This window comes from Elephantulus edwardii, unplaced genomic scaffold, assembly GCF_000299155.1.
Source record: "Elephantulus edwardii isolate Elephantulus edwardi_28Jun2011 unplaced genomic scaffold, EleEdw1.0 scaffold00049, whole genome shotgun sequence".
NCBI classification, from domain to species: domain Eukaryota; kingdom Metazoa; phylum Chordata; class Mammalia; order Macroscelidea; family Macroscelididae; genus Elephantulus; species Elephantulus edwardii.
In genome coordinates, this window is record NW_006399799.1 from 7,302,688 (window position 1) to 7,315,433 (window position 12,746).

Here is a 12,746-nt window from a genome sequence, read left to right on the forward strand (position 1 = left end):
TAGCCTAAATTTACTACTGCAGATTACTACACACTCACTCAGTCTTTATACGCAGAACTCAACTAAGTGTGTTCTGTGACCACTGGCTTTAGATTCATCCTAACAACTTGCCAAAACTGCACATCCTTAATTCCACCCCAGAGTGCATGGACATGTAGATTCTGAGTTATTGTTAGCTTCAACTTATGGCAACCTTATGTATAAAATGTTGCCTGGTCCTGGACTATCTAGTTGTTGTGTTGCTGTTATATGCCATTGAGTCACGTGCAACTCATAGTGACCCTGTGTACAAGAGCTCTAAACCTTATTGTCTCTGACACACCTACTCCCATTACCCCAGTCACTGAGTCAGTCCATCTCATCGAGGGTCTTTCTCTCTTGTGCTATCTCTCACCCGCCCAAGCATGATGGCCCTCTCCAAGGACTGGTCATTCCTTGAAATATAGTTCCTGGTAGGGCCCAGAAATTCACCATTTTAGCTTGCAGTCTAATTATTCTTATTCTTCTGGAAGTTTCAGAAGCACTGCTTAACTACACTCGCAGGAGCCAATTTATCACTTTACAGTGAGAAATAGAACTGTCTAGTGGAGTGGAACTGTTATAGATTGAATTATATACACACCACCCCCCAAATATGTGTTGTAAATCCCAACATCTACGCCTGTGGTTATAATCTCATTTGGGAATGGTTGTCTTTGTTATGTTAATGAGGCAGGCTTAGTATAGGTTGTATCTTGAGTCAATCTCCTTTTGAGAAAGAAAAGCGATTAAACAAGCAAGCAGAGGAGAGATGGAGGGCCAAGAGATGCCAAAACACACACAGTTCTCCAAGGAACCAGCAAGCAAAAGCCGAGGAGACAAGGACCTTCCTCCCAGAGCTGAGAGAGGTAGAAAACCTTCCCCTAGAGCCTGTGCTCTGAATTCAGGCTCCCAGCTTCTTAAACTGAGAAAATAAATTTCTGTTTGCTAAAGTCACCTGCTTGAGGTATTTCTGGTGCAGTATCACAAGAGAACTAAGACAGAAATTGGTCTAAAGAATGATGTGCTACTCTGATACCTAAGATACAGAGGAGATTGGAATTGGGTAGCAGGGTGAGGTTGGGAGAGCTTAAAAGTGCCTTGTTGTTTTTGTTGTTGTGTATCATTGAGTCAGAACTGATCCATAGTTGACCCTCCTGTGCGTTTTCAGAGGCAGTTTAATTGCATGAGAGGAGGTTGAACATTCTTCTTGTGCAGAGCAGCTGGTGGACTTGAACTGAGTGCTTTCGAGATTGTCGTGCAGCTTCTTGCCACTAAGCCACCAGCGCTCCCTTTAAAGTGCCTACTTTTACCAAAAGCATAATTCTATTGTTCATAAGGTCTTTCTGAGTTGTAGTTGATTGGCCACACCCAACAAGCCTGTTGGTGGGAAGGAAGTGAGAAGGGTTATGGAGAAAGACTCCATCATCTTACAGGACACATGTGGCACTAGCAACAGATTGTGGCTGAAAATATGGATAATAAATGTGCTTCAGGTGAGGATTGGAAAGATCATTAGGAACATGTGATTGAACAATGGAGCAAGAACATTTCAGCAGTGGCAAAGAACGTGTCTGTATTATATTCAAATATTTGGCTGAGGGTAGAACTTGTAAGTTATAAAGCTGGATATGTGGCTGCTAAGATTTCTAAGCCCCCTTGTGTGGTTTCTCCTCGTCATTTACAGTGAAATACGGCAGGAAAGAGATGAACTTAAAAATGAACTGCACAAAACCAGACAGAGCTTAAATATTTGGGAAATTTTGTTGTGGAAACTGAGTGCACATGTTCTAGAATACTCACCAGAAAGGGGGTGACACAATCTTTTGTTGAAGATATCAAGCCTGTGACTGATGGGTATGACTAACTACCAAAGCAGAGATGCCATCAGCCCAGAAAGGAGGGGACAGAGGAAAAACAAAAAGAAGAAATAGTGTCTGTCTCTTGACATTCTACAGCCAGGAAACAGGGCAAAGGAGTGACATCTGTTGTCCTCCAAGAACAGAAAAAGACTCTGGAGCAGCTAAGAAATCAATACAACTGTTCAAAGGATGGGGCCACAGTCTCTTAGGCTCCAGAGTTTCACAAACCTGGTTCCAAAATTAGGTTTACTATTAAGGTATGTCAGGTGATGAGGCTGCTACCCAAAGCTGGGCCGTAGGGGCTGCCATGTCCAAGGGGGCAGAAGAACAGGGCCTGGTGGGTCAAGGAAGTAAGGCTTCCACTCAGATAAACTAACACAAAGGAGTAGCAATCAAAGCCAAAGCAGCATTCAAGAACGAAAACATTGTGCTAAGTTAGGCAAAATCTGCAGCAAATGATTGACTTTAAGTATTAGAAAGCAAAGATATGTATATGACTAAAGTGTATCTAATCCACACCTTGGTGTTTTAAATCACTCCACATGCATTTAGAAGTTAAACAATGAATGATAAAGACCAAAGAAGAACACAGAAGAACTTTGAGTTGTACTGGTGAGGAATATTGAGGGAACCAGGAACTGCCAAATGAATAAACACATTTATCTTGGAACAAGCACAGCCAGAATGTGCCTTACATGTGAGGATGTCCAGACTTTGTCTCACATATTTTGGGTATATTATCAGAAGAAAACAGTCCTTGGAGAAGGGTCAGAGGGAAAGAGGAAAATCTTCAATGAAACAGGTAATGCATTGGCTGAAATAACGGGCTCAAACATAGCAAAGATTGTGAGGACGGCATAGGACAGGACAATGTTTTGTTGTCCAGTAGTAGGTTTCTACAGGTCAGAAATGACTGAATGGTACCTAACAACAGTATTACTCTCTCTGTGTGTCCTAGTGTGTATAATTATGGGACTAGTGTCGTGTCTGTGTTAGAATAATATAATATTCAACATGTATTAAGTGCATGCTACATGTCAGGATGTGAGTCACAGTTGACATGAAGGCACAAAACAACATGGAAGGAACTGTTTTTACACATTGATTGTTTTTGTGCTTACTGATTCATTTAACTCTTATAATAATAGCCTTTGAGGCGGTTTTTGTTATATACCATCTAGTCACCTGCTAGTCGTAGGGATTCTGTGGACATTAGCTCTGAAACCTGCCCTGTCCTGTCCCATTTCTCCAGCCACTAAATCAATCCATCTCATCCTGGGTCATTCTCTCCTGTACTGTCCCTCCACCCTTCCAAGCATGATGTCCTCCAAGGACTGGTCCCTCCTGGCCACATGCCCAGAGTATGTGAGACAGAGCTTCAAAATCCTAGCCTCCAGGGAACAGACTGGTTTCTCCCTCTCCAGGACAGACCTGTTTGTTCTCCTGGCTACCGTATGTTCAACACTCTTCTCCAGCACCACAACTCAAATGCATTGATCCTTAGTTATTGCCCAGCTTTCTGATGCATAGCAAGTAATTGCAAAGACCATGGCCTGGTAGGAATTATTTATTGTTATTATTATTAATTATTATTATTATTATTATCCCACTTAAAATATATATGAAAGTTGAGACCAGATTTTGTATCATTCCTCTCATTCTCAAGATATTAATAACACTGTCATTTCTCCCCTAATGCTACTTGTTCTTCTCCTCGATGCCAGGGGGTAGAAAGGGTAAATGTGGTCTCAGCTCTCACTGGAGACCAGATCTATCCCCTCACTAGCGGCTGATCAGCTCAAGCCCTTTCCCTCCAGACAGCTATGTCTGGAGAGGTTCATTCATGCTCCATATGAGAAGGAAGACCAAAACCAGCAGAAGCCAAAGAGCCATCATTTGCTTCCAGATCCCTGATGGGCAATTGTGTTCACATTCCAACCTGATCCTCTACATGACCATGGGAGACCTAGCCTGGTCTCACAGGGACCTGATGACTACATCAGGTCTGATATTGCCATGAAGCTACAGTGCTGCTTTCCTCTACAGCAATCTCTTCCTGAGTAGTACACCTGAGAAAAACACTTGCCTCATGCACCTGGCAACATGAGCAAGAATATTCAGCAGTGATCATAAACATCCGGAACCGGATAAATATGCTATATTATACTTACACGGTGGGATGCTACACAGCATTGAAATGAATGAACTGCAGTATACATATTTGGAGAAATCTTAGAAACATAAGGCTGAGTTAAAAAGTTGCATATTTTTTTTACAAAAACTCACAAGCTTTTTATGTTTAAATAAAACAAGGGAATGATAAACACAACATTCAGGAGGAAGTTACTCTTTGGGGATCAGAGATAGTGAATTATCATCAAGGAGCAACACACAAGGTTTCAAAGGTTCGGAAATGTTTTGGGTTCTAAGTTTGAGTGGGATACTGTTGTTGTTTTTTTGATAACTTAAGAATTTGAGCTATACATGTGTATATAATTTGTGTGTATGTATCTATATACATTAATATATATGTACATATACACAATCTTATATGAATCAGATAGAATGAAACAGAGAAAAATAATCTAGTGTCTGTTTCTGTATAATATTATACTAGCATTTTAATACACTGGTAACCACAGTAGGCAGGTCTGGTGGCCTAGTGGGTAAGGAATTGCACTGTCAACCCAGAGGCAGGTGGTTCAAATCTACTAGCTACTCCATGGAAGAAAGATGGACAATCTCCTCCTGTGCAATTAATTGCCTCTGAAAACTCACCAGAAGGTCAGGTATGGGTCAGTTTCAATTAGATGGTACACAATAATAACACTATTCATATAAGACTTATGAACACTCTGCATGTACTGGTGTAGTTGTTTTTAGATGCCATCCAGTCTGTCCTGATTCATAGAGAGCCCATGTGACAAAATAGAACTCCCTAGAGGGTTTCCTAGGCTGTAGCTTTACAGGAGCTGATGACGAGGTCTTTCTCCTGTGGAACCACCAACTTTTCAGTACTCCAAAATTCAAACCATTAGCCTTTCAATGGTTAACACTCATGAAAATCCAATGTGGTTGTTCTTGTCATTGGGTGCTGTTGAGTCAATGCAATGAGGTAAGGTCTATTGTTACGTTCATTTGCAGATGAGGAAACTGAGGCAGAGAGGTTGCCCAACACACTACAAAGTGACAGGGTCAGAACTTGACCTTGGATGTTCACCTGCTAAAATTTACTCTACTTTATGGCCCATAACCTTTTCTTCCTAGCCTTAGTTAGCCAGTTATTTTCACATTGGCCCTGTCAAGACTGAATTCTTTTCTACAAGAGGCAAACCTGAAAAGTGAAGATAAAGAAAGACTAAAAAGGAAAAGGTGGGGGAAAAAATATACCAAGCAAGTAGCAAACAGAAAAATGTAGGAGTAGCGATACTAATCTCTGATAAAATAGCTTTCAATGCAAAAAACATCACAAAGGACAAGGAAGGTCACTACATAATGACTAAATGGTCAGTAGAACAAGAGGACATAAAAATAATAAATATCTATGAACCAAATGATAGACCTGCAAAATATATTTTTAAAAAGTTCACAAAACTGAAAACGGAAATAGACAACACCAATATATTAGTTGGAGACTTCAATATACCACTCTCAAGAAAAGACAAAACTACCAGAAAGAAACTCAACAAAGATGTTGAAGAATTAAACCACACAATAAACCAACTTGCTTGCATAGATATTTATAGGCTAATGCACTTTAAAAAAGCACAATACACTTTCTTCTACAATGTGCATGGAACATTCTCCAGAATAGATCACATTTTAGATCACAAAGTATGCATCAATAAATTAAAAAACATAGAAATAAAACAAAGCATCTTCTCAGACAACAATGATACAAAATTAGAAATTAATAACAAGAGGATAAAGGGGGGAAAACATACATTTGGAAGCTGAACAATAACTTTCTTGTGGATGAGTAAGTACTAGAAGAAATAAAAACGGAAATTAAAATGTTTCATGAAACAAATGACAATGAAAACACAACTTACCAAAACTTCTCAGAAACAGCCAAAGCAGTAATCAGAGGTCAATTTAGAGCAATAAGCAAACACATCAAAAGGCAGGAAAAAAATTACCATTGACTATCTAACCCAACATCTACAACAAATTAAAAAACAAACAAAAACCAAACAGCAAGAAAACCTGACACCCTCTAAAAAAACTGAAAATACAAAAATTAGGGTGGAGGGGAGCTCTGGTGGCCGAGTGGCAAGAAGCTGCAACTACAATCCCAGAGGTGCACGGTTCGAATCCACCAGATGCTCTGCCGGGAAAAGGAGGGGCAATCTCCTCCTGTACCAGTCAGATCTGATTTGACGGTGCACGCACACAAAAAATAATAAAATGAAAACAAATTAGGGTGCAAATAAGGGCGCTCTGGTGGCCTAGTGTCAAGACGCTGTACTGCAATCCCGGACGTACGCAGTTCAAATCCACCAGATGTTCTGCTGGAGAAGGAGGCGGCAATCTCCTCCTGTACCAGTCAGATCTGATTTGGCGGTACACGTAAAAATAAAACAATTTTAAAAAATTTTTAAAAAATTGCTGTTGTTATGTGCCATCGAGTCGCTTGTGACTCATAGCGACCCTATGTACAAGAGCTCTAAATGCTGTTCTATCCTGTGCCAACCTAGCCATCTCAAACACATTTATTCCCACCGCTCCAGTCACAGAATCGATCCATCTCATCAAAGGTCTTCCTCTCCTTCACCGCCCCTCCACTCTGCCAAACATGATGTCCCTCTCCAAGGACCAGTCCCTCCTTGCAACAGGCCCAAAATATGTCAGACGAAGCTTCAGAATCCTTGACTCCAGGGAACACTCTGGCTTCACCCTCTCCAGGATAAACCTGTTTGGTCTCCTAGCAGACCATGGTATATTCAACACTCATCTCCAGCACCACAGTTCAAAGGCATCAGTCCTCTTTCTATCAACCCTATTCACTGTACAACCCTCTGATGCATAGCACATAATTGCGAAGACTATAGCCCAGATCAGGCACACCTTAGTCTCCAGCCTGACATTGCTCTTCAGTACTCTTGAGAGGTCCCTCACCGCCGACTTTCCCAATGCAATTCGTCTCCTGATTTCCTGGCAGCTGTTACAGAAGAGTGTTGACTGTGGAGCCAAGTAAATTAAAACTGTTAACTATCTCAATCTCTTCACCATCCATGCTCATGCTGCCAATTGGCCCAGTGGGCCTGCGGCCCTCAGGCCAAGAAAATTTGCATCAGCACCTGGCCTCAAATGGAAGACAAGCGGTATTAATCCATGAGAAGGCAATCCTGGAATGGAAGTTGCACATTACAGTTGTACTTAAGAACTTTAAGTTGAAGTCATACTGGCTGCATCATAAGAGATGCACAGTAGCACAATATGCTCAGAATCACAGAAATCCTGATGGCTTGAGACTTAGGCCATCACATCAGGGGCTGGTCAATGGGAGATGGGTATTGAATGGTGTAGGCAAAAGGAGGAAGAGATGGTGGTGGAGTAAGAAAGCATTGGTGGGCTGTAACATTGAATCTATTGGTCATTGTCATAACTGGGCAATTGTCTTTCATCAGTTCTTTTCTGTGGAATGCTTGTCTGTCAGATACTATTATATATATTTAAAGATTGAGACAGACTAGGAAGAAGGATTGGCCATCCACTTCCGAAAAGACAGGCCTTCGAAAACCCTATGTACAGTAAAAAAAATTAGGGTGGAAATAAATGAAATAGAAAGTAGAAAAACAGTTAAAACCGTCAACAAAACCAGGCAATGATTCTTCAGAAAAGTCAATAAAATTGACAAACCACTACCAAAACTAAAAAAGGAAAAGAAGGAAACGACATAATAATCCAAATAAGAGATGAAACATGCAATGTCACAATAGAATCAACTAAAATAAAAGGGTAATAATGGAATATTATTAAAAACTATGCTAAAACAAATATGAAAACTTAGAGGAAATGGACAAATACTTAGAAATTCACAACCTACCTAAACTGACACAAAGCAAAATTGAACACCTGAACAGATCCATTACAAAAGAAAAAATTGAAAAGGTAATAAAACAACCTCCAACCAAAAAAGTCCCAGACCAGATGGTTTTACAAGTGAATTTTATCAAACATTCAGAGAAGAACTGTTACCAATTCTACATAAACTATTTCAGAAACTAGAGAAAGATGGAATTCTCCCAGACTCATTCTATGAAGCAGACATATCCTTGATACCAAAGCCAGGTAAAGACACCACCAAAATAGAAAATTATAGGCCAATATCTCTCATAAACATAGATGCAAAAATCCTTAATGAAATCCTGCCCAATAGAATCCAACAATAAGTAGAAAATATAATTCAACATGACCAAGTGGGATTCATAACAGGTCTGCAAGGATGCTTCAACATAAGAAAAACAATCTGTGTATTTCACAACATTAACAAAGCAAAGAACAAGAACCATGTGATTCTATCAATTGATGCAGAAAAGGCCTTTGGCAAAATCCGACACCCTTTCCTGGTTAAAACACTCAACAAAATAGTAATAAAGGGGAATTTCCTCAACATAGTAAAAAGTATATATGTAAATCCAAGCGCCAACATGGTTTTCAATGTAGAGAGATTAAAGGTATTCCCTTTGAGAACAGAAACTAGACAAAGATGCTCACTATCACCTCTCCTATTCAATATTGTTTTGGAAGTCTTGGTAATAGCAGTAAGAAAAAAGAAGGAAATAAGAGGTATTCAAATTAGCAAAGAGGAGGTAAAATTATCTCTCTATGCAGATGATATGATAGTAAACTTAGAAAATCCTAAAGACTCAGCAAGAAAACTACTGGACATAGATGACCAATTCAACAAAGTGGCAGGATACAAGATCAACATAAAAAAATCAATTTGATTTCTCTACACTGACAAAGAGATTATAGTGTTGGAGCTAAGAAAACAATAGCCAATAGCCATCATAATAGCTATTCACAAGATTAAATACTTGAGAGTAAATCTAACTAGAAACACCAAAGATCTATTCAAAGAAAGTTACAAAACATTACTAAAAGAAACAAAAATAGACCTGGAGAAACAGAAGAATATACTGTGCTCAATATTATGAAAATGACAATCCTACCAAAGGCTATATACATATTCAACGAAATTGCAAATCAAATACCAATTCCATTCTTCAATGAGATGGAAAAGGCAATCTCCAATTTAATTTGAAATGGGAAGAGACTCCTAATAAGCAAAGCACTCCTTAAAAAGAGAAAAAAGGTAGGAGACATCTCACTCCCTGATTTCAAATCCTACTACACTGCCATGGTGGTCAACACAGCATGGTACAGGTACACTGACAGACACATAGATCAATGGAATAGAATTGAGAACCCAAAAATCAGCCCATCTACCCATGGTCAACTGATTTTTGACAAGGAGATTAAATAAGTTAATTGGGGAAACAACTGCCCTTTTAACAAATAGTGCTGGCAAAATTGAAACACTAACTACAGAAGACTCAAGCAAGACTCACACCTCACACCATACACAAAAACCAACTCAAAGTGGATCAAGGACTGAGGAGACTATAAACTTCATTAGAGAAAAGCTTGGAAGAACTCTAGAAACCTTAATCCACAACATGAACAGTCTTCCAAACCTCCTGAAAAATCTACAGCCAGGAGAGGATAAAATAGATGAATAGGACCTTCTAAGAATCAAATCCCTATGCACATAAAAAGCCTTCTCCAATTGGGTAAAAAAGAAAACCACAGACTGGAAAAAAAATTGGTAATGACATGTCAGATAAGGGACTTATATCTAGAATTTATAGAATACTTGAGCACCATAACAAGATAAAGGTAAACCACCCAATTACAAAATGGCCACAGAATATGAACAGACACTTCACTGAAGAAGACATTTCAGATGGTGAACAAACACATGGAGAAATGTTCAAAATCCCTAGCTCTAAGAGGGATGCAAATCAAAACAACTATGAGATATCATCTCACCCCAGTAACAATAACAAAATTCAACAGAGTAGCAAACAACAAATGCTGGTGAGGTTGTGGAGAAAATGGAACCCTTATTAACTCTTAGTGGGAGTGTAAAATGGTGCAACCACTATGGAAGGCAATATGACGTTTTCTCAAAAAGTTGGAAATAGAAATACCGTTTGACCCAGCAATTCCACTACTGCAAATGTACCCTAAAGAAACCAGAATTGCCACTCAAGTAGGTATATGCACACCCACATTTATTGCTGCTTTGTTCATAATAACAAGGAGTTGGAACCAACCAAAGTGCCCATCAATAAATGGATAGAGAAGCTGTGGTATATTCACACAATGACATACTAATGCAACATTGAAAAACAAGGAACTCATGAAATATTATACAAAATGGGTGACCCTGGAGGACATTATGCTGAGTGAAATAGTCACAAAAGGACATATACTGCATAATGTCACTGTTATAAAATAGAACTGACATTGGGGTTGGGGGAAACTAAGAAAAGAAGGAATAAAGAATGTTTACTTGCATTGAAACATAAGGGAGAGAACTGTTTAAAAGGAATATATGATTAAGTATTATTTGCATGACAAGAGTCCAGAATAAGAGCTGCATAGTAAAGTGGACTGGGTGGGATTGTATAACAATGAAATAATTTATTTTTTTTTAAAAAGAGTAAAGTGAACTGGGTTGGGGGATAGGCAGAGGAAAATGTGCAATAATGAATGAATGAAAATCCAAGTTCTCTATAAACTTTCACTAAAAAAGAAGAGGGGGAGGGGGGAGAGAGAGAGAGAAGGAGACAGGGAGAGAGGGTAGGAGGAAGGGAGGGAGGGAGGGAGGAAGGAAGGAAGGAAGGAAGGAAGGAAGGAAGGAAGGAAGGAAGGAAGGAAGGAAGGAAGGAAGGAAGGAAGGAAGGAAGGAAGGAAGGAAGGAAGGAAGGAAGGAAGGAAGGAAGGAAGGAAGAGTTCTTATCACCATTTTCCAGATGCGGAAACCAAGGCTTAAACGTGGTCATATGCCTATTCTGCTTCCAGCAGGTGGGGAGCATATTCATACATCACTATCCCTGCCAGGCCCATGCCAATCCCACTGGTGACAATGACACAGACTCTGGTCTCTCTCTATGCAGGTGCCATTAATCTATTACAGCAGCCACCGTTAGATCTAAATGATCTCCCCTTCTGAAAGCCCTTGAGGCTCTCTGAACACTTCTGTCCAATATTTTTTGAGCTCTGTTTATATATAGCTTTGGTTTTATTTTTAAATATATATATGGGCTGTCCAGTCAATTACAGAAAGTTCTGGTGGCCTAGTGGCAAGAAGCTGTACTGCAATACTTAAGGCACGTAGTTCAAGGCCACCAGCTGCTCCACAGGGGAAGGATAGGCAATGTCCTCTCATATGATTAACCGCCTCTGAAAAACTACTGAAGGGTCAGCCATGGGTCGTTTCCGACTCAACAGTACACAACAACAAAAACAGCAGTCAATTACCGTTCATAGCAATGCTATGCACAATGTCTTTGGACCCTGCTCTATTTTGAGCCAATCTCGCTGCCTTTGACAAACCTACCCTCATTACTTCAGTTACTGAGTCAATCCATCTCATCCTAGATCTTCCTCTCCTACACACTTCCAAACAAGACATCCCTCAGGGACTGGTTGCTCCTGGATACATACCCAAAGTTTGTAAGACTGAGCTTCAAAATCCTAGCCTCCAAGAAACAGCTTGGCTTCACTCTCTCCAGGACAGACCTATTAGTCTCTGTTCTCCATCATGATAACTCAAAAGTGTCAATTCTTCTTTTGTTTTCTTTGGTCATTGTCAAGCTCTCTGATGCATAGCAAGTAATTGTGAAGACCATGGCCTGAAGCAGGGGCACCTAAGTCTTTAGACTGACATCGTTGCTCTTCATCACTCTGGCGAGATCCCTGACAGCAGATTTTCTTAGTGCAATTTATTTTTTGATTTCCTGACTGCTGGTGCTAAATGTTGATTGTGGACCTGAGCAAGCTGAAATTATTGACAGTCTTCTCCATCTATCATGATGCTGCCAGTTGGCCCAGTGGGTCACTATGAGTCATAGTTAATTCAATGGCACATAACAACAATATGCATTGATAAATATGTGCATAATTTTTTCTTTTTATAAAAAATAATTCTAAGTTTAAATAACCCAGATGACATAACCTTACTTGCAGAAAGTAAAGAGGACTTGAGGCATTTTACATCATGAAAACAAAAGTCTTCACCAGCTGAACAATGTCATGGTACATTGAGAAAAGATTGGAGTTATCAAAGATTCCCTTTACCTGGATCCACAATCAAAACTCATGGGAATATCAATCAAGAAATTAAAAGATATTGGCATACAAGTCTCTGATTGTTCATAGCAGCATTATTCACCATCACAAGAACATAGAAGCAGCCCAAGTGTCCAACCACAATAGAATGGATTAAGAAATTATTGTCCATTCACATGATGGGATACTACAAAGCATGCAGGAGCAACGATTTTGTAAATTACTACCTAACTTGGGAGGGACTGGAGAGCATTATGCTATGTGAACTAACTGTGTCCCATAAGGACAAATACTGTATAAGACCATTATAGTAGAATGTGTTTGAGGATCCAAGGGGGAGAGGGTAGGAGCAGAGGGGTGAGGATGGGGTTAGGTTAATAATGTTGTTTTTGTTGCTGTTGTTCCTGTTGTTGTTGTTATGTGCCGTCGAGTCGCTTGCGACTCATAGCGACCCTATGTACAACAGCCCTAAACTCTGCTCTGTCCTGTGCCAATCGCACT